This window comes from Odontesthes bonariensis, chromosome 11 (assembly GCF_027942865.1).
Source record: "Odontesthes bonariensis isolate fOdoBon6 chromosome 11, fOdoBon6.hap1, whole genome shotgun sequence".
Classification (NCBI taxonomy): domain Eukaryota; kingdom Metazoa; phylum Chordata; class Actinopteri; order Atheriniformes; family Atherinopsidae; genus Odontesthes; species Odontesthes bonariensis.
In genome coordinates, this window is record NC_134516.1 from 25,442,693 (window position 1) to 25,460,561 (window position 17,869).

General features: G+C 38.8%; 9 non-coding genes across 9 annotated transcripts; all 9 read right to left on the reverse strand.

Annotated features, from left to right (window-relative positions):
* Positions 1 to 1,373: 1,373 nt before the first annotated feature.
* Positions 1,374 to 1,455, reverse strand: trnas-gcu (transfer RNA serine (anticodon GCU)). Its single transcript has one exon. It is a non-coding gene; the product is annotated as a tRNA-Ser (tRNA).
* A 998-nt stretch (positions 1,456 to 2,453) lies between these two features.
* On the reverse strand, positions 2,454 to 2,535 carry trnas-gcu (transfer RNA serine (anticodon GCU)). The gene has a single exon. It is a non-coding gene; the product is annotated as a tRNA-Ser (tRNA).
* Positions 2,536 to 4,638: 2,103 nt separating this feature from the next.
* trnas-gcu (transfer RNA serine (anticodon GCU)) lies at positions 4,639 to 4,720 on the reverse strand. Its single transcript has one exon. It is a non-coding gene; the product is annotated as a tRNA-Ser (tRNA).
* Positions 4,721 to 5,730: 1,010 nt separating this feature from the next.
* trnas-gcu (transfer RNA serine (anticodon GCU)) lies at positions 5,731 to 5,812 on the reverse strand. Its single transcript has one exon. It is a non-coding gene; the product is annotated as a tRNA-Ser (tRNA).
* Positions 5,813 to 7,914: 2,102 nt separating this feature from the next.
* Positions 7,915 to 7,996, reverse strand: trnas-gcu (transfer RNA serine (anticodon GCU)). The gene has a single exon. It is a non-coding gene; the product is annotated as a tRNA-Ser (tRNA).
* A 1,010-nt stretch (positions 7,997 to 9,006) lies between these two features.
* On the reverse strand, positions 9,007 to 9,088 carry trnas-gcu (transfer RNA serine (anticodon GCU)). The gene has a single exon. It is a non-coding gene; the product is annotated as a tRNA-Ser (tRNA).
* Positions 9,089 to 12,281: 3,193 nt separating this feature from the next.
* Positions 12,282 to 12,363, reverse strand: trnas-gcu (transfer RNA serine (anticodon GCU)). Its single transcript has one exon. It is a non-coding gene; the product is annotated as a tRNA-Ser (tRNA).
* A 2,101-nt stretch (positions 12,364 to 14,464) lies between these two features.
* Positions 14,465 to 14,546, reverse strand: trnas-gcu (transfer RNA serine (anticodon GCU)). The gene has a single exon. It is a non-coding gene; the product is annotated as a tRNA-Ser (tRNA).
* A 2,088-nt stretch (positions 14,547 to 16,634) lies between these two features.
* trnas-gcu (transfer RNA serine (anticodon GCU)) lies at positions 16,635 to 16,716 on the reverse strand. Its single transcript has one exon. It is a non-coding gene; the product is annotated as a tRNA-Ser (tRNA).
* Between the last annotated feature and the right edge of the window lie 1,153 nt (positions 16,717 to 17,869).

Here is a 17,869-nt window from a genome sequence, read left to right on the forward strand (position 1 = left end):
TGAGAGGTAGCGGGATCGACGCCCACATTCTCCAGTTGTCGTTCCTTTGTCCTCTGTGGAGGAAATGATTAACAGCTGGATGTGGCAAAGGTGGATGCAAACTGAAAGAAAGACAGCTCTTTCACATTAGCCTGAAGTCACACTCAAAATTCTTCATGATAGATTCAATCGCCCAAATGAACTTCGTGTAGGCATATAAAAACTTTGCGACAAAACCATTGTTTGAAAAGCCTGCTTGTAAGAAGTGTAATGAGAAATTTTAACAAACCAGAACAGAACTTGACATGCAAAGCCGACGAGAATGGGATTCGGACCCATGCGTGCAAAGCACAATGGTTTAGCAGTCCATCGCCTTAAGCGCTCGGCCACCTCGTCCTTTCTCTTGTAAGTTTGACCATAAAAATTTCCGTCTTAAACTACAGCTGGTATAATTTTGATCTCAAAATTGGAGCCTCATTAGAAACAATGGCCTCGCGTGAAGAGGATATGAATTTATCCTCCTTTCACAAAAATAGAATCATTATTATCTAAATGTGGTACCATGTAGGGATGTTTGAGGTTGTTTGATTTAAAATTGGGCGAAACAAAAGCAATTGCACTTAGGATAAGTCAAATTTAAGGTTGGGGTTATTACAATCTCTTCAGAATATACCCAAATATGGAAGAAAAACTATGTCAAATTATAAAGGGCTTGCTTTCCAGGCAAAATGTGGCGGGATTGATGTCCGCACTCCTCAGGAATCTTTCAGGTGCTCTTCTGGTGAGAGGCTTTAATGATCATCTTATAAAGACAAACCAACTAATGTGCAAATTCAAATTTGTTTAAAATCGGAAAGAAAAAAGAATCTGCCAAACCATGAAACACTACGGATTTTCCATGTCTCACTGATCGAACGCAAGACTCTACTTGATACATTCAACCACTCTGAAAAACACTGATAAAAACCAACAAGCTTCAGTTGTGAGATCTATTCCTTTTTATGTATCAAGGAATGGATCGTTTGGTCAGAAATGGTTCGTTAATTTGGAAGCGCTAATAATACATCAATTGAAGGGGAATTAGCTCAAATGGTAGAGCGCTCGCTTTGCATGTGAGAGGTAGCGGGATCGACGCCCGCATTCTCCAGTTGTCTTAAATTTGTCCTATTTCGAGGAAATTGTTAACAGCTGGATGTGGCAAACTGAAAGAAAGACAGCTCTTTCACATTAGCCTGAAGTCACACTCAAAATTCTTCATGATAGATTCAATCGCCCAAATGAACTTCGTGTAGGCATATAAAAACTTTGCGACAAAACCATTGTTTGAAAAGCCTGCTTGTAAGAAGTGGAATGAGAAATTTTAACAAACCAGAACAGAACTTGACATGCAAAGCCGACGAGAATGGGATTCGGACCCATGCGTGCAAAGCACAATGGATTAGCAGTCCATCGCCTTAAGCGCTCGGCCACCTCGTCCTCTCTCTTGTAAGTTTGACCATAAAAAATTCCGTCTTAAACGACAGCTGGTATAATTTTGATCTCAAAATTGGAGCCTCATTAGATACAATGGTCTTGCGTTCAGAGGATATGAATTTATCCTCCTTTCACAAAAATAGAATCATTATTATCTAAATGTGGTACCATGTAGGGATGTTTGAGGTTGTTTGATTTAAAATTGGGCGAAACAAAAGCAATTGCACTTAGGATAAGTCAAATTTAAGGTTGGGGTTATTACAATCTCTTCAGAATATACCCAAATATGGAAGACAAACTATGTCAAATTATAAAGGGCTTGCTTTCCAGGAAAAATGTGGTGGGATTGATGTCCGCACTCCTCAGAAATCTTTTAGGTGCTCTTCTGGTGAGAGGCTTTAATGATCATCTTATAAAGACAAACCAACTAATGTGCAAGTTCAAATTTGTTTAAAATCGGAAAGAAAAAAGAATCTGCCAAACCATGAAACACTACGGATTTTCCATGTCTCACTGATCGAACGCAAGACTCTACTTGATACATTCAACCACTCTGAAAAACACTGATAAAAACCAACAAGCTTCAGTTGTGAGATCTATTCCTTTTTATGTATCAAGGAATGGATAGTTTGGTCAGAAATGGTTCGTTAATTTGGAAGCGCTAATAATACATCAATTGAAGGGGAATTAGCTCAAATGGTAGAGCGCTCGCTTTGCATGTGAGAGGTAGCGGGATCGACGCCCGCATTCTCCAGTTGTCTTAAATTTGTCCTATTTCGAGGAAATTGTTAACAGCTGGATGTGGCAAACTGAAAGAAAGACAGCTCTTTCACATTAGCCTGAAGTTAAATTCAAAATTCTTCATGATAGATTCAATCGCCCAAATGTACTTCGTGTAGGCAAATAAAAATTCTGCGACAGAAGCATTATTTGAAAAGCCTACTTGTAAGTACTTGAATGAGAAATTTTAGCAAACCAGAACAGAAGTTGACATGCAAAGCCGACGAGAATGGGATTCGAACCCATGCGTGCAAAGCACAATGGATTAGCAGTCCATCGCCTTAACCGCTCGGCCACCTCGTCCTCTCTCTTGTAAGTTTGACCATAAAAAATTCCGTCTTAAACTACAGCTGGTATAATTTTGATCTCAAAATTGGAGCCTCATTAGATACAATGGTCTTGCGTTCAGAGGATATGAATTTATCCTCCTTTCACAAAAATAGAATCATGATTATCTAAATGTGGTACCATGTAGGGATGTTTGAGGTTGTTTGATTTAAAATTGGGCGAAACAAAAGCAATTGCACTTAGGATAAGTCAAATTTAAGGTTGGGGTTATTACAATCTCTTCAGAATATACCAAGACATGAAAAACAAACTTTGTCAAATTATAAAGGGCTTGCTTTCCAGGAAAAATGTGGTGGGATTGATGTCCGCACTCCTCAGAAATCTTTTAGGTGCTCTTCTGGTGAGAGGCTTTAATGATCATCGTATAAAGACAAACCAACTAATGTGCAAATTCAAATTTGTTTTAAAATCGGAAAGAAAAAAGAATCTGCCAAACCATGAAACACTACGGATTTTCCATGTCTCACTGATCGAACGCAAGACTCTACTTGATACATTCAACCACTCTGAAAAACACTGATAAAAACCAATAAGCTTCTGTTGTGAAATCTATTCCTTTTTATGTATCAAGGAATGGATAGTTTGGTCAGAAATTGTTCGTTAATTTGGAAGCTCTAAGAATACATCAACCGAAGGGGAATTAGCTCAAATGGTAGAGCGCTCGCTTAGCATGTGAGAGGTAGCGGGATCGACGCCCACATTCTCCAGTTGTATTTCCTTTGTCCTCTGTGGAGGAAATGATTAACAGCTGGATGTGGCAAAGGTGGATGCAAACTGAAAGAAAGACAGCTCTTTCACATTAGCCTGAAGTCACACTCAAAATTCTTCATGATAGATTCAATCGCCCAAATGAACTTCGTGTAGGCATATAAAAACTTTGCGACAAAACCATTGTTTGAAAAGCCTGCTTTTAAGAAGTGGAATGAGAAATTTTAACAAACCAGAACAGAACTTGACATGCAAAGCCGACGAGAATGGGATTCGGACCCATGCGTGCAAAGCACAATGGTTTAGCAGTCCATCGCCTTAAGCGCTCGGCCACCTCGTCCTCTCTCTTGTAAGTTTGACCATAAAAATTTCCGTCTTAAACTACAGCTGGTATAATTTTGATCTCAAAATTGGAGCCTCATTAGAAACAATGGCCTCGCGTGAAGAGGATATGAATTTATCCTCCTTTCACAAAAATAGAATCATTATTATCTAAATGTGGTACCATGTAGGGATGTTTGAGGTTGTTTGATTTAAAATTGGGCGAAACAAAAGCAATTGCACTTAGGATAAGTCAAATTTAAGGTTGGGGTTATTACAATCTCTTCAGAATATACCCAAATATGGAAGAAAAACTATGTCAAATTATAAAGGGCTTGCTTTCCAGGCAAAATGTGGCGGGATTGATGTCCGCACTCCTCAGAAATCTTTCAGGTGCTCTTCTGGTGAGAGGCTTTAATGATCATCTTATAAAGACAAACCAACTTATGTGCAAATTCAAATTTGTTTAAAATCGGTAAGAAAAAAGAATCTGCCAAACCATGAAACACTACGGATTTTCCATGTCTCACTGATCGAACGCAAGACTCTACTTGATACATTCAACCACTCTGAAAAACACTGATAAAAACCAACAAGCTTCAGTTGTGAGATCTATTCCTTTTTATGTATCAAGGAATGGATCGTTTGGTCAGAAATGGTTCGTTAATTTGGAAGCTCTAATAATACATCAACCGAAGGGGAATTAGCTCAAATGGTAGAGCGCTCGCTTTGCATGTGAGAGGTAGCGGGATCGACGCCCGCATTCTCCCGTTGTCTTAAATTTGTCCTATTTCGAGGAAATTGTTAACAGCTGGATGTGTCAAAGGTGGATGCGAACTGAAAGAAAGACAGCTCTTTCACATTAGCCTGAAGTTAAATTCAAAATTCTTCGTGATAGATTCAATCGCCCAAATGTACTTCGTGTAGGCAAATAAAAATTCTGCGACAGAAGCATTATTTGAAAAGCCTACTTGTAAGTAGTTGAATGAGAAATTTTAGCAAACCAGAACAGAACTTGACATGCTAAGCCGACGAGAATGGGATTCGAACCCATGCGTGCAAAGCACAATGGATTAGCAGTCCATCGCCTTAACCGCTCGGCCACCTCGTCCTCTCTCTTGTAAGTTTGACCATAAAAAATTCTGTCTTAAACTACAGCTGGTATAAGTTTGATCTCAAAATTGGAGCCTCATTAGACACAATGGTGTTGCGTTCAGAGGATATGAATTTATCCTCCTTTCACAAAAATAGAATCATTATTATCTAAATGTGGTACCATGTAGGGATGTTTGAGGTTGTTTGATTTAAAATTGGGCGAAACAAAAGCAATTGCACTTAGGATAAGTCAAATTTAAGGTTGGGGTTATTACAATCTCTTCAGAATATACCCAAATATGGAAGAAAAACTATGTCAAATTAGAAAGGGCTTGCTTTCCAGGCAAAATGTGGCGGGATTGATGTCCGCACTCCTCAGAAATCTTTCAGGTGCTCTTCTGGTGAGAGGCTTTAATGATCATCTTATAAAGACAAACCAACTAATGTGCAAATTCAAATTTGTTTAAAATCGGAAAGAAAAAAGAATCTGCCAAACCATGAAACACTACGGATTTTCCATGTCTCACTGATCGAACGCAAGACTCTACTTGATACATTCAACCACTCTGAAAAACACTGATAAAAACCAACAAGCTTCAGTTGTGAGATCTATTCCTTTTTATGTATCAAGGAATGGATCGTTTGGTCAGAAATGGTTCGTTAATTTGGAAGCGCTAATAATACATCAATTGAAGGGGAATTAGCTCAAATGGTAGAGCGCTCGCTTTGCATGTGAGAGGTAGCGGGATCGACGCCCGCATTCTCCAGTTGTCTTAAATTTGTCCTATTTCGAGGAAATTGTTAACAGCTGGATGTGGCAAAGGTGGATGCAAACTGAAAGAAAGACAGCTCTTTCACATTAGCCTGAAGTCACACTCAAAAATCTTCATGATAGATTCAATCGCCCAAATGAACTTCGTGTAGGCAAACAAAAACTTTGCGACAAAACCATTGTTTGAAAAGCCTGCTTGTAAGAAGTGGAATGAGAAATTTTAACAAACCAGAACAGAACTTGACATGCAAAGCCGACGAGAATGGGATTCGGACCCATGCGTGCAAAGCACAATGGATTAGCAGTCCATCGCCTTAACCGCTCGGCCACCTCGTCCTCTCTCTTGTAAGTTTGACCATAAAAAATTCCGTTTTAAACGACAGCTGGTATAATTTTGATCTCAAAATTGGAGCCTCATTAGATACAATGGTCTTGCGTTCAGAGGATATGAATTTATCCTCCTTTCACAAAAATAGAATCATTATTATCTAAATGTGGTACCATGTAGGGATGTTTGAGGTTGTTTGATTTAAAATTGGGCGAAACAAAAGCAATTGCACTTAGGATAAGTCAAATTTAAGGTTGGGGTTATTACAATCTCTTCAGAATATACCCAAATATGGAAGACAAACTATGTCAAATTATAAAGGGCTTGCTTTCCAGGAAAAATGTGGTGGGATTGATGTCCGCACTCCTCAGAAATCTTTTAGGTGCTCTTCTGGTGAGAGGCTTTAATGATCATCGTATAAAGACAAACCAACTAATGTGCAAATTCAAATTTGTTTAAAATCGGAAAGAAAAAAGAATCTGCCAAACCATGAAACACTACGGATTTTCCATGTCTCACTGATCGAACGCAAGACTCTACTTGATACATTCAACCACTCTGAAAAACACTGATAAAAACCAATAAGCTTCTGTTGTGAAATCTATTCCTTTTTATGTATCAAGGAATGGATCGTTTGGTCAGAAATGGTTCGTTAATTTGGAAGCGCTAATAATACAACAATTGAAGGGGAATTAGCTCAAATGGTAGAGCGCTCGCTTCGCATGTGAGAGGTAGCGGGATCGACGCCCACATTCTCCAGTTGTCTTTCCTTTGTCCTCTGTGGAGGAAATGATTAACAGCTGGATGTGGCAAAGGTGGATGCAAACTGAAAGAAAGACAGCTCTTTCACATTAGCCTGAAGTCACACTCAAAATTCTTCATGATAGATTCAATCGCCCAAATGTACTTCGTGTAGGCATATAAAAACTTTGCGACAAAACCATTGTTTGAAAAGCCTGCTTTTAAGAAGTGGAATGAGAAATTTTAACAAACCAGAACAGAACTTGACATGCAAAGCCGACGAGAATGGGATTCGGACCCATGCGTGCAAAGCACAATGGTTTAGCAGTCCATCGCCTTAAGCGCTCGGCCACCTCGTCCTCTCTCTTGTAAGTTTGACCATAAAAATTTCCGTCTTAAACTACAGCTGGTATAATTTTGATCTCAAAATTGGAGCCTCATTAGATACAATGGTCTTGCGTTCAGAGGATATGAATTTATCCTCCTTTCACAAAAATAGAATCATTATTATCTAAATGTGGTACCATGTAGGGATGTTTGAGGTTGTTTGATTTAAAATTGGGCGAAACAAAAGCAATTGCACTTAGGATAAGTCAAATTTAAGGTTGGGGTTATTACAATCTCTTCAGAATATACCCAAATATGGAAGAAAAACTATGTCAAATTATAAAAGGCTTGCTTTCCAGGCAAAATGTGGCGGGATTGATGTCCGCACTCCTCAGAAATCTTTCAGGTGCTCTTCTGGTGAGAGGCTTTAATGATCATCTTATAAAGACAAACCAACTAATGTGCAAATTCAAATTTGTTTAAAATCGGAAAGAAAAAAGAATCTGCCAAACCATGAAACACTACGGATTTTCCATGTCTCACTGATCGAACGCAAGACTCTACTTGATACATTCAACCACTCTGAAAAACACTGATAAAAACCAACAAGCTTCAGTTGTGAGATCTATTCCTTTTTATGTATCAAGGAATGGATCGTTTGGTCAGAAATGGTTCGTTAATTTGGAAGCGCTAATAATACATCAATTGAAGGGGAATTAGCTCAAATGGTAGAGCGCTCGCTTTGCATGTGAGAGGTAGCGGGATCGACGCCCGCATTCTCCAGTTGTCTTAAATTTGTCCTATTTCGAGGAAATTGTTAACAGCTGGATGTGGCAAAGGTGGATGCAAACTGAAAGAAAGACAGCTCTTTCACATTAGCCTGAAGTTAAACTCAAAATTCTTCATGATAGATTCAATCGCCCAAATGTACTTCGTGTAGGCAAATAAAAATTCTGCGACAGAAGCATTATTTGAAAAGCCTACTTGTAAGTAGTTGAATGAGAAATTTTAGCAAACCAGAACAGAACTTGACATGCAAAGCCGAAGAGAATGGGATTCGAACCCATGCGTGCAAAGCACAATGGATTAGCAGTCCATCGCCTTAACCGCTCGGCCACCTCGTCCTCTCTCTTGTAAGTTTGACCATAAAAAATTCCGTTTTAAACGACAGCTGGTATAATTTTGATCTCAAAATTGGAGCCTCATTAGATACAATGGTCTTGCGTGAAGAGGATATGAATTTATCCTCCTTTCACAAAAATAGAATCATTATTATCTAAATGTGGTACCATGTAGGGATGTTTGAGGTTGTTTGATTTAAAATTGGGCGAAACAAAAGCAATTGCACTTAGGATAAGTCAAATTTAAGGTTGGGGTTATTACAATCTCTTCAGAATATACCCAAATATGGAAGACAAACTATGTCAAATTATAAAGGGCTTGCTTTCCAGGAAAAATGTGGTGGGATTGATGTCCGCACTCCTCAGAAATCTTTTAGGTGCTCTTCTGGTGAGAGGCTTTAATGATCATCGTATAAAGACAAACCAACTAATGTGCAAATTCAAATTTGTTTAAAATCGGAAAGAAAAAAGAATCTGCCAAACCATGAAACACTACGGATTTTCCATGTCTCACTGATCGAACGCAAGACTCTACTTGATACATTCAACCACTCTGAAAAACACTGATAAAAACCAATAAGCTTCTGTTGTGAAATCTATTCCTTTTTATGTATCAAGGAATGGATCGTTTGGTCAGAAATGGTTCGTTAATTTGGAAGCGCTAATAATACAACAATTGAAGGGGAATTAGCTCAAATGGTAGAGCGCTCGCTTTGCATGTGAGAGGTAGCGGGATCGACGCCCGCATTCTCCAGTTGTCTTAAATTTGTCCTATTTCGAGGAAATTGTTAACAGCTGGATGTGGCAAAGGTGGATGCAAACTGAAAGAAAGACAGCTCTTTCACATTAGCCTGAAGTTAAACTCAAAATTCTTCATGATAGATTCAATCGCCCAAATGTACTTCGTGTAGGCAAATAAAAATTCTGCGACAGAAGCATTATTTGAAAAGCCTACTTGTAAGTAGTTGAATGAGAAATTTTAGCAAACCAGAACAGAACTTGACATGCAAAGCCGAAGAGAATGGGATTCGAACCCATGCGTGCAAAGCACAATGGATTAGCAGTCCATCGCCTTAACCGCTCGGCCACCTCGTCCTCTCTCTTGTAAGTTTGACCATAAAAAATTCCGTCTTAAACTACAGCTGGTATAATTTTGATCTCAAAATTGGAGCCTCATTAGATACAATGGTCTTGCTTTCAGAGGATATGAATTTATCCTCCTTTCACAAAAATAGAATCATTATTATCTAAATGTGGTACCATGTAGGGATGTTTGAGGTTGTTTGATTTAAAATTGGGCGAAACAAAAGCAATTGCACTTAGGATAAGTCAAATTTAAGGTTGGGGTTATTACAATCTCTTCAGAATATACCCAAATATGGAAGACAAACTATGTCAAATTATAAAGGGCTTGCTTTCCAGGAAAAATGTGGTGGGATTGATGTCCGCACTCCTCAGAAATCTTTTAGGTGCTCTTCTGGTGAGAGGCCTTAATGATCATCTTATAAAGACAAACCAACTTATGTGCAAATTCAAATTTGTTTAAAATCGGAAAGAAAAAGGAATCTGCCAAACCATGAAACACTACGGATTTTCCATGTCTCACTGATCGAACGCAAGACTCTACTTGATACATTCAACCACTCTGAAAAACACTGATAAAAACCAATAAGCTTCTGTTGTGAAATCTTTTCCTTTTTATGTATCAAGGAATGGATAGTTTGGTCAGAAATTGTTCGTTAATTTGGAAGCTCTAAGAATACATCAAGCGAAGGGGAATTAGCTCAAATGGTAGAGCGCTCGCTTAGCATGTGAGAGGTAGCGGGATCGACGCCCACATTCTCCAGTTGTCTTTCCTTTGTCCTCTGTGGAGGAAATGATTAACAGCTGGATGTGGCAAAGGTGGATGCAAACTGAAAGAAAGACAGCTCTTTCACATTAGCCTGAAGTCACACTCAAAATTCTTCATGATAGATTCAATCGCCCAAATGAACTTCGTGTAGGCATATAAAAACTTTGCGACAAAACCATTGTTTGAAAAGCCTGCTTTTAAGAAGTGGAATGAGAAATTTTAACAAACCAGAACAGAACTTGACATGCAAAGCCGACGAGAATGGGATTCGGACCCATGCGTGCAAAGCACAATGGTTTAGCAGTCCATCGCCTTAAGCGCTCGGCCACCTCGTCCTCTCTCTTGTAAGTTTGACCATAAAAATTTCCGTCTTAAACTACAGCTGGTATAATTTTGATCTCAAAATTGGAGCCTCATTAGAAACAATGGCCTCGCGTGAAGAGGATATGAATTTATCCTCCTTTCACAAAAATAGAATCATTATTATCTAAATGTGGTACCATGTAGGGATGTTTGAGGTTGTTTGATTTAAAATTGGGCGAAACAAAAGCAATTGCACTTAGGATAAGTAAATTTAAGGTTGGGGTTATTACAATCTCTTCAGAATATACCCAAATATGGAAGAAAAACTATGTCAAATTAGAAAGGGCTTGCTTTCCAGGCAAAATGTGGCGGGATTGATGTCCGCACTCCTCAGAAATCTTTCAGGTGCTCTTCTGGTGAGAGGCTTTAATGATCATCTTATAAAGACAAACCAACTAATGTGCAAATTCAAATTTGTTTAAAATCGGAAAGAAAAAAGAATCTGCCAAACCATGAAACACTACGGATTTTCCATGTCTCACTGATCGAACGCAAGACTCTACTTGATACATTCAACCACTCTGAAAAACACTGATAAAAACCAACAAGCTTCAGTTGTGAGATCTATTCCTTTTTATGTATCAAGGAATGGATCGTTTGGTCAGAAATGGTTCGTTAATTTGGAAGCGCTAATAATACATCAATTGAAGGGTAATTAGCTCAAATGGTAGAGCGCTCGCTTCGCATGTGAGAGGTAGCGGGATCGACGCCCACATTCTCCAGTTGTCTTTCCTTTGTCCTCTGTGGAGGAAATGATTAACAGCTGGATGTGGCAAAGGTGGATGCAAACTGAAAGAAAGACAGCTCTTTCACATTAGCCTGAAGTCACACTCAAAATTCTTCATGATAGATTCAATCGCCCAAATGTACTTCGTGTAGGCATATAAAAACTTTGCGACAAAACCATTGTTTGAAAAGCCTGCTTTTAAGAAGTGGAATGAGAAATTTTAACAAACCAGAACAGAACTTGACATGCAAAGCCGACGAGAATGGGATTCGGACCCATGCGTGCAAAGCACAATGGTTTAGCAGTCCATCGCCTTAAGCGCTCGGCCACCTCGTCCTCTCTCTTGTAAGTTTGACCATAAAAATTTCCGTCTTAAACTACAGCTGGTATAATTTTGATCTCAAAATTGGAGCCTCATTAGATACAATGGTCTTGCGTTCAGAGGATATGAATTTATCCTCCTTTCACAAAAATAGAATCATTATTATCTAAATGTGGTACCATGTAGGGATGTTTGAGGTTGTTTGATTTAAAATTGGGCGAAACAAAAGCAATTGCACTTAGGATAAGTCAAATTTAAGGTTGGGGTTATTACAATCTCTTCAGAATATACCCAAATATGGAAGAAAAACTATGTCAAATTATAAAAGGCTTGCTTTCCAGGCAAAATGTGGCGGGATTGATGTCCGCACTCCTCAGAAATCTTTCAGGTGCTCTTCTGGTGAGAGGCTTTAATGATCATCTTATAAAGACAAACCAACTAATGTGCAAATTCAAATTTGTTTAAAATCGGAAAGAAAAAAGAATCTGCCAAACCATGAAACACTACGGATTTTCCATGTCTCACTGATCGAACGCAAGACTCTACTTGATACATTCAACCACTCTGAAAAACACTGATAAAAACCAACAAGCTTCAGTTGTGAGATCTATTCCTTTTTATGTATCAAGGAATGGATCGTTTGGTCAGAAATGGTTCGTTAATTTGGAAGCGCTAATAATACATCAATTGAAGGGGAATTAGCTCAAATGGTAGAGCGCTCGCTTTGCATGTGAGAGGTAGCGGGATCGACGCCCGCATTCTCCAGTTGTCTTAAATTTGTCCTATTTCGAGGAAATTGTTAACAGCTGGATGTGGCAAAGGTGGATGCAAACTGAAAGAAAGACAGCTCTTTCACATTAGCCTGAAGTTAAACTCAAAATTCTTCATGATAGATTCAATCGCCCAAATGTACTTCGTGTAGGCAAATAAAAATTCTGCGACAGAAGCATTATTTGAAAAGCCTACTTGTAAGTAGTTGAATGAGAAATTTTAGCAAACCAGAACAGAACTTGACATGCAAAGCCGAAGAGAATGGGATTCGAACCCATGCGTGCAAAGCACAATGGATTAGCAGTCCATCGCCTTAACCGCTCGGCCACCTCGTCCTCTCTCTTGTAAGTTTGACCATAAAAAATTCCGTCTTAAACTACAGCTGGTATAATTTTGATCTCAAAATTGGAGCCTCATTAGATACAATGGTCTTGCTTTCAGAGGATATGAATTTATCCTCCTTTCACAAAAATAGAATCATTATTATCTAAATGTGGTACCATGTAGGGATGTTTGAGGTTGTTTGATTTAAAATTGGGCGAAACAAAAGCAATTGCACTTAGGATAAGTCAAATTTAAGGTTGGGGTTATTACAATCTCTTCAGAATATACCCAAATATGGAAGACAAACTATGTCAAATTATAAAGGGCTTGCTTTCCAGGAAAAATGTGGTGGGATTGATGTCCGCACTCCTCAGAAATCTTTTAGGTGCTCTTCTGGTGAGAGGCCTTAATGATCATCTTATAAAGACAAACCAACTTATGTGCAAATTCAAATTTGTTTAAAATCGGAAAGAAAAAGGAATCTGCCAAACCATGAAACACTACGGATTTTCCATGTCTCACTGATCGAACGCAAGACTCTACTTGATACATTCAACCACTCTGAAAAACACTGATAAAAACCAATAAGCTTCTGTTGTGAAATCTTTTCCTTTTTATGTATCAAGGAATGGATAGTTTGGTCAGAAATTGTTCGTTAATTTGGAAGCTCTAAGAATACATCAAGCGAAGGGGAATTAGCTCAAATGGTAGAGCGCTCGCTTAGCATGTGAGAGGTAGCGGGATCGACGCCCACATTCTCCAGTTGTCTTTCCTTTGTCCTCTGTGGAGGAAATGATTAACAGCTGGATGTGGCAAAGGTGGATGCAAACTGAAAGAAAGACAGCTCTTTCACATTAGCCTGAAGTCACACTCAAAATTCTTCATGATAGATTCAATCGCCCAAATGAACTTCGTGTAGGCATATAAAAACTTTGCGACAAAACCATTGTTTGAAAAGCCTGCTTTTAAGAAGTGGAATGAGAAATTTTAACAAACCAGAACAGAACTTGACATGCAAAGCCGACGAGAATGGGATTCGGACCCATGCGTGCAAAGCACAATGGTTTAGCAGTCCATCGCCTTAAGCGCTCGGCCACCTCGTCCTCTCTCTTGTAAGTTTGACCATAAAAATTTCCGTCTTAAACTACAGCTGGTATAATTTTGATCTCAAAATTGGAGCCTCATTAGAAACAATGGCCTCGCGTGAAGAGGATATGAATTTATCCTCCTTTCACAAAAATAGAATCATTATTATCTAAATGTGGTACCATGTAGGGATGTTTGAGGTTGTTTGATTTAAAATTGGGCGAAACAAAAGCAATTGCACTTAGGATAAGTAAATTTAAGGTTGGGGTTATTACAATCTCTTCAGAATATACCCAAATATGGAAGAAAAACTATGTCAAATTAGAAAGGGCTTGCTTTCCAGGCAAAATGTGGCGGGATTGATGTCCGCACTCCTCAGAAATCTTTCAGGTGCTCTTCTGGTGAGAGGCTTTAATGATCATCTTATAAAGACAAACCAACTAATGTGCAAATTCAAATTTGTTTAAAATCGGAAAGAAAAAAGAATCTGCCAAACCATGAAACACTACGGATTTTCCATGTCTCACTGATCGAACGCAAGACTCTACTTGATACATTCAACCACTCTGAAAAACACTGATAAAAACCAACAAGCTTCAGTTGTGAGATCTATTCCTTTTTATGTATCAAGGAATGGATCGTTTGGTCAGAAATGGTTCGTTAATTTGGAAGCGCTAATAATACATCAATTGAAGGGTAATTAGCTCAAATGGTAGAGCGCTCGCTTTGCATGTGAGAGGTAGCGGGATCGACGCCCGCATTCTCCAGTTGTCTTAAATTTGTCCTATTTCGAGGAAATTGTTAACAGCTGGATGTGGCAAAGGTGGATGCAAACTGAAAGAAAGACAGCTCTTTCACATTAGCCTGAAGTTAAATTCAAAATTCTTCATGATAGATTCAATCGCCCAAATGTACTTCGTGTAGGCAAATAAAAATTCTGCGACAGAAGCATTATTTGAAAAGCCTACTTGTAAGTAGTTGAATGAGAAATTTTAGCAAACCAGAACAGAAGTTGACATGCAAAGCCGACGAGAATGGGATTCGAACCCATGCGTGCAAAGCACAATGGATTAGCAGTCCATCGCCTTAACCGCTCGGCCACCTCGTCCTCTCTCTTGTAAGTTTGACCATAAAAAATTCCGTCTTAAACTACAGCTGGTATAAGTTTGATCTCAAAATTGGAGCCTCATTAGACACAATGGTGTTGCGTTCAGAGGATATGAATTTATCCTCCTTTCACAAAAATAGAATCATGATTATCTAAATGTGGTACCATGTAGGGATGTTTGAGGTTGTTTGATTTAAAATTGGGCAAAACAAAAGCAATTGCACTTAGGATAAGTCAAATTTAAGGTTGGGGTTATTACAATCTCTTCAGAATATACCAAGATATGAAAAACAAACTTTGTCAAATTATAAAGGGCTTGCTTTCCAGGCAAAATGTGGCGGGATTGATGTCCGCACTCCTCAGAAATCTTTTAGGTGCTCTTCTGGTGAGAGGCCTTAATGATCATCTTATAAAGACAAACCAACTTATGTGCAAATTCAAATTTGTTTAAAATCGGTAAGAAAAAAGAATCTGCCAAACCATGAAACACTACGGATTTTCCATGTCTCACTGATCGAACGCAAGACTCTACTTGATACATTCAACCACTCTGAAAAACACTGATAAAAACCAACAAACTTCAGTTGTGAGATCTATTCCTTTTTATGTATCAAGGAATGGATCGTTTGGTCAGAAATGGTTCGTTAATTTGGAAGCTCTAATAATACATCAACCGAAGGGGAATTAGCTCAAATGGTAGAGCGCTCGCTTAGCATGTGAGAGGTAGCGGGATCAACGCGCACATTCTCCAGTTGTATTTCCTTTGTCCTCTGTGGAGGAAATGATTAACAGCTGGATGTGGCAAAGGTGGATGCAAACTGAAAGAAAGACAGCTCTTTCACATTAGCCTGAAGTCACACTCAAAAATCTTCATGATAGATTCAATCGCCCAAATGAACTTCGTGTAGGCAAATAAAAACTTTGCGACAAAACCATTGTTTGAAAAGCCGCTTGTAAGAAGTGGAATGAGAAATTTTAACAAACCAGAACAGAACTTGACATGCAAAGCCTACGAGAATGGGATTCGGACCCATGCGTGCAAAGCACAATGGATTAGCAGTCCATCGCCTTAAGCGCTCGGCCACCTCGTCCTCTCTCTTGTAAGTTTGACCATAAAAAATTCCGTCTTAAACGACAGCTGGTATAATTTTGATCTCAAAATTGGAGCCTCATTAGATACAATGGTCTTGCGTTCAGAGGATATGAATTTATCCTCCTTTCACAAAAATAGAATCATTATTATCTAAATGTGGTACCATGTAGGGATGTTTGAGGTTGTTTGATTTAAAATTGGGCGAAACAAAAGCAATTGCACTTAGGATAAGTCAAATTTAAGGTTGGGGTTATTACAATCTCTTCAGAATATACCCAAATATGGAAGACAAACTATGTCAAATTATAAAGGGCTTGCTTTCCAGGAAAAATGTGGTGGGATTGATGTCCGCACTCCTCAGAAATCTTTTAGGTGCTCTTCTGGTGAGAGGCTTTAATGATCATCTTATAAAGACAAACCAACTTATGTGCAAATTCAAATTTGTTTAAAATCGGAAAGAAAAAAGAATCTGCCAAACCATGAAACACTACGGATTTTCCATGTCTCACTGATCGAACGCAAGACTCTACTTGATACATTCAACCACTCTGAAAAACACTGATAAAAACCAACAAGCTTCAGTTGTGAGATCTATTCCTTTTTATGTTCAAGGAATGGATTGTTTGGTCAGAAATGGTTCGTTAATTTGGAAGCGCTAATAATACATCAATTGAAGGGGAATTAGCTCAAATGGTAGAGCGCTCGCTTTGCATGTGAGAGGTAGCGGGATCGACGCCCGCATTCTCCAGTTGTCTTAAATTTGTCCTATTTCGAGGAAATTGTTAACAGCTGGATGTGGCAAACTGAAAGAAAGACAGCTCTTTCACATTAGCCTGAAGTTAAATTCAAAATTCTTCATGATAGATTCCATCGCCCAAATGTACTTCGTGTAGGCAAATAAAAATTCTGCGACAGAAGCATTATTTGAAAAGCCTACTTGTAAGTAGTTGAATGAGAAATTTTAGCAAACCAGAACAGAACTTGACATGCAAAGCCGACGAGAATGGGATTCGAACCCATGCGTGCAAAGCACAATGGATTAGCAGTCCATCGCCTTAACCGCTCGGCCACCTCGTCCTCTCTCTTGTAAGTTTGACCATAAAAAATTCCGTCTTAAACTACAGCTGGTATAATTTTGATCTCAAAATTGGAGCCTCATTAGATACAATGGTCTTGCGTTCAGAGGATATGAATTTATCCTCCTTTCACAAAAATAGAATCATGATTATCTAAATGTGGTACCATGTAGGGATGTTTGAGGTTGTTTGATTTAAAATTGGGCGAAACAAAAGCAATTGCACTTAGGATAAGTCAAATTTAAGGTTGGGGTTATTACAATCTCTTCAGAATATACCCAAATATGGAAGAAAAACTATGTCAAATTATAAAGGGCTTGCTTTCCAGGAAAAATGTGGTGGGATTGATGTCCGCACTCCTCAGAAATCTTTTAGGTGCTCTTCTGGTGAGAGGCTTTAATGATCATCGTATAAAGACAAACCAACTAATGTGCAAATTCAAATTTGTTTTAAAATCGGTAAGAAAAAAGAATCTGCCAAACCATGAAACACTACGGATTTTCCATGTCTCACTGATCGAACGCAAGACTCTACTTGATACATTCAACCACTCTGAAAAACACTGATAAAAACCAACAAGCTTCAGTTGTGAGATCTATTCCTTTTTATGTATCAAGGAATGGATCGTTTGGTCAGAAATGGTTCGTTAATTTGGAAGCTCTAAGAATACATCAACCGAAGGGGAATTAGCTCAAATGGTAGAGCGCTCGCTTAGCATGTGAGAGGTAGCGGGATCGACGCCCACATTCTCCAGTTGTCTTTCCTTTGTCCTCTGTGGAGGAAATGATTAACAGCTGGATGTGGCAAAGGTGGATGCAAACTGAAAGAAAGACAGCTCTTTCACATTAGCCTGAAGTCACACTCAAAATTCTTCATGATAGATTCAATCGCCCAAATGAACTTCGTGTAGGCATATAAAAACTTTGCGACAAAACCATTGTTTGAAAAGCCTGCTTTTAAGAAGTGGAATGAGAAATTTTAACAAACCAGAACAGAACTTGACATGCAAAGCCGACGAGAATGGGATTCGGACCCATGCGTGCAAAGCACAATGGTTTAGCAGTCCATCGCCTTAAGCGCTCGGCCACCTCGTCCTCTCTCTTGTAAGTTTGACCATAAAAATTTCCGTCTTAAACTACAGCTGGTATAATTTT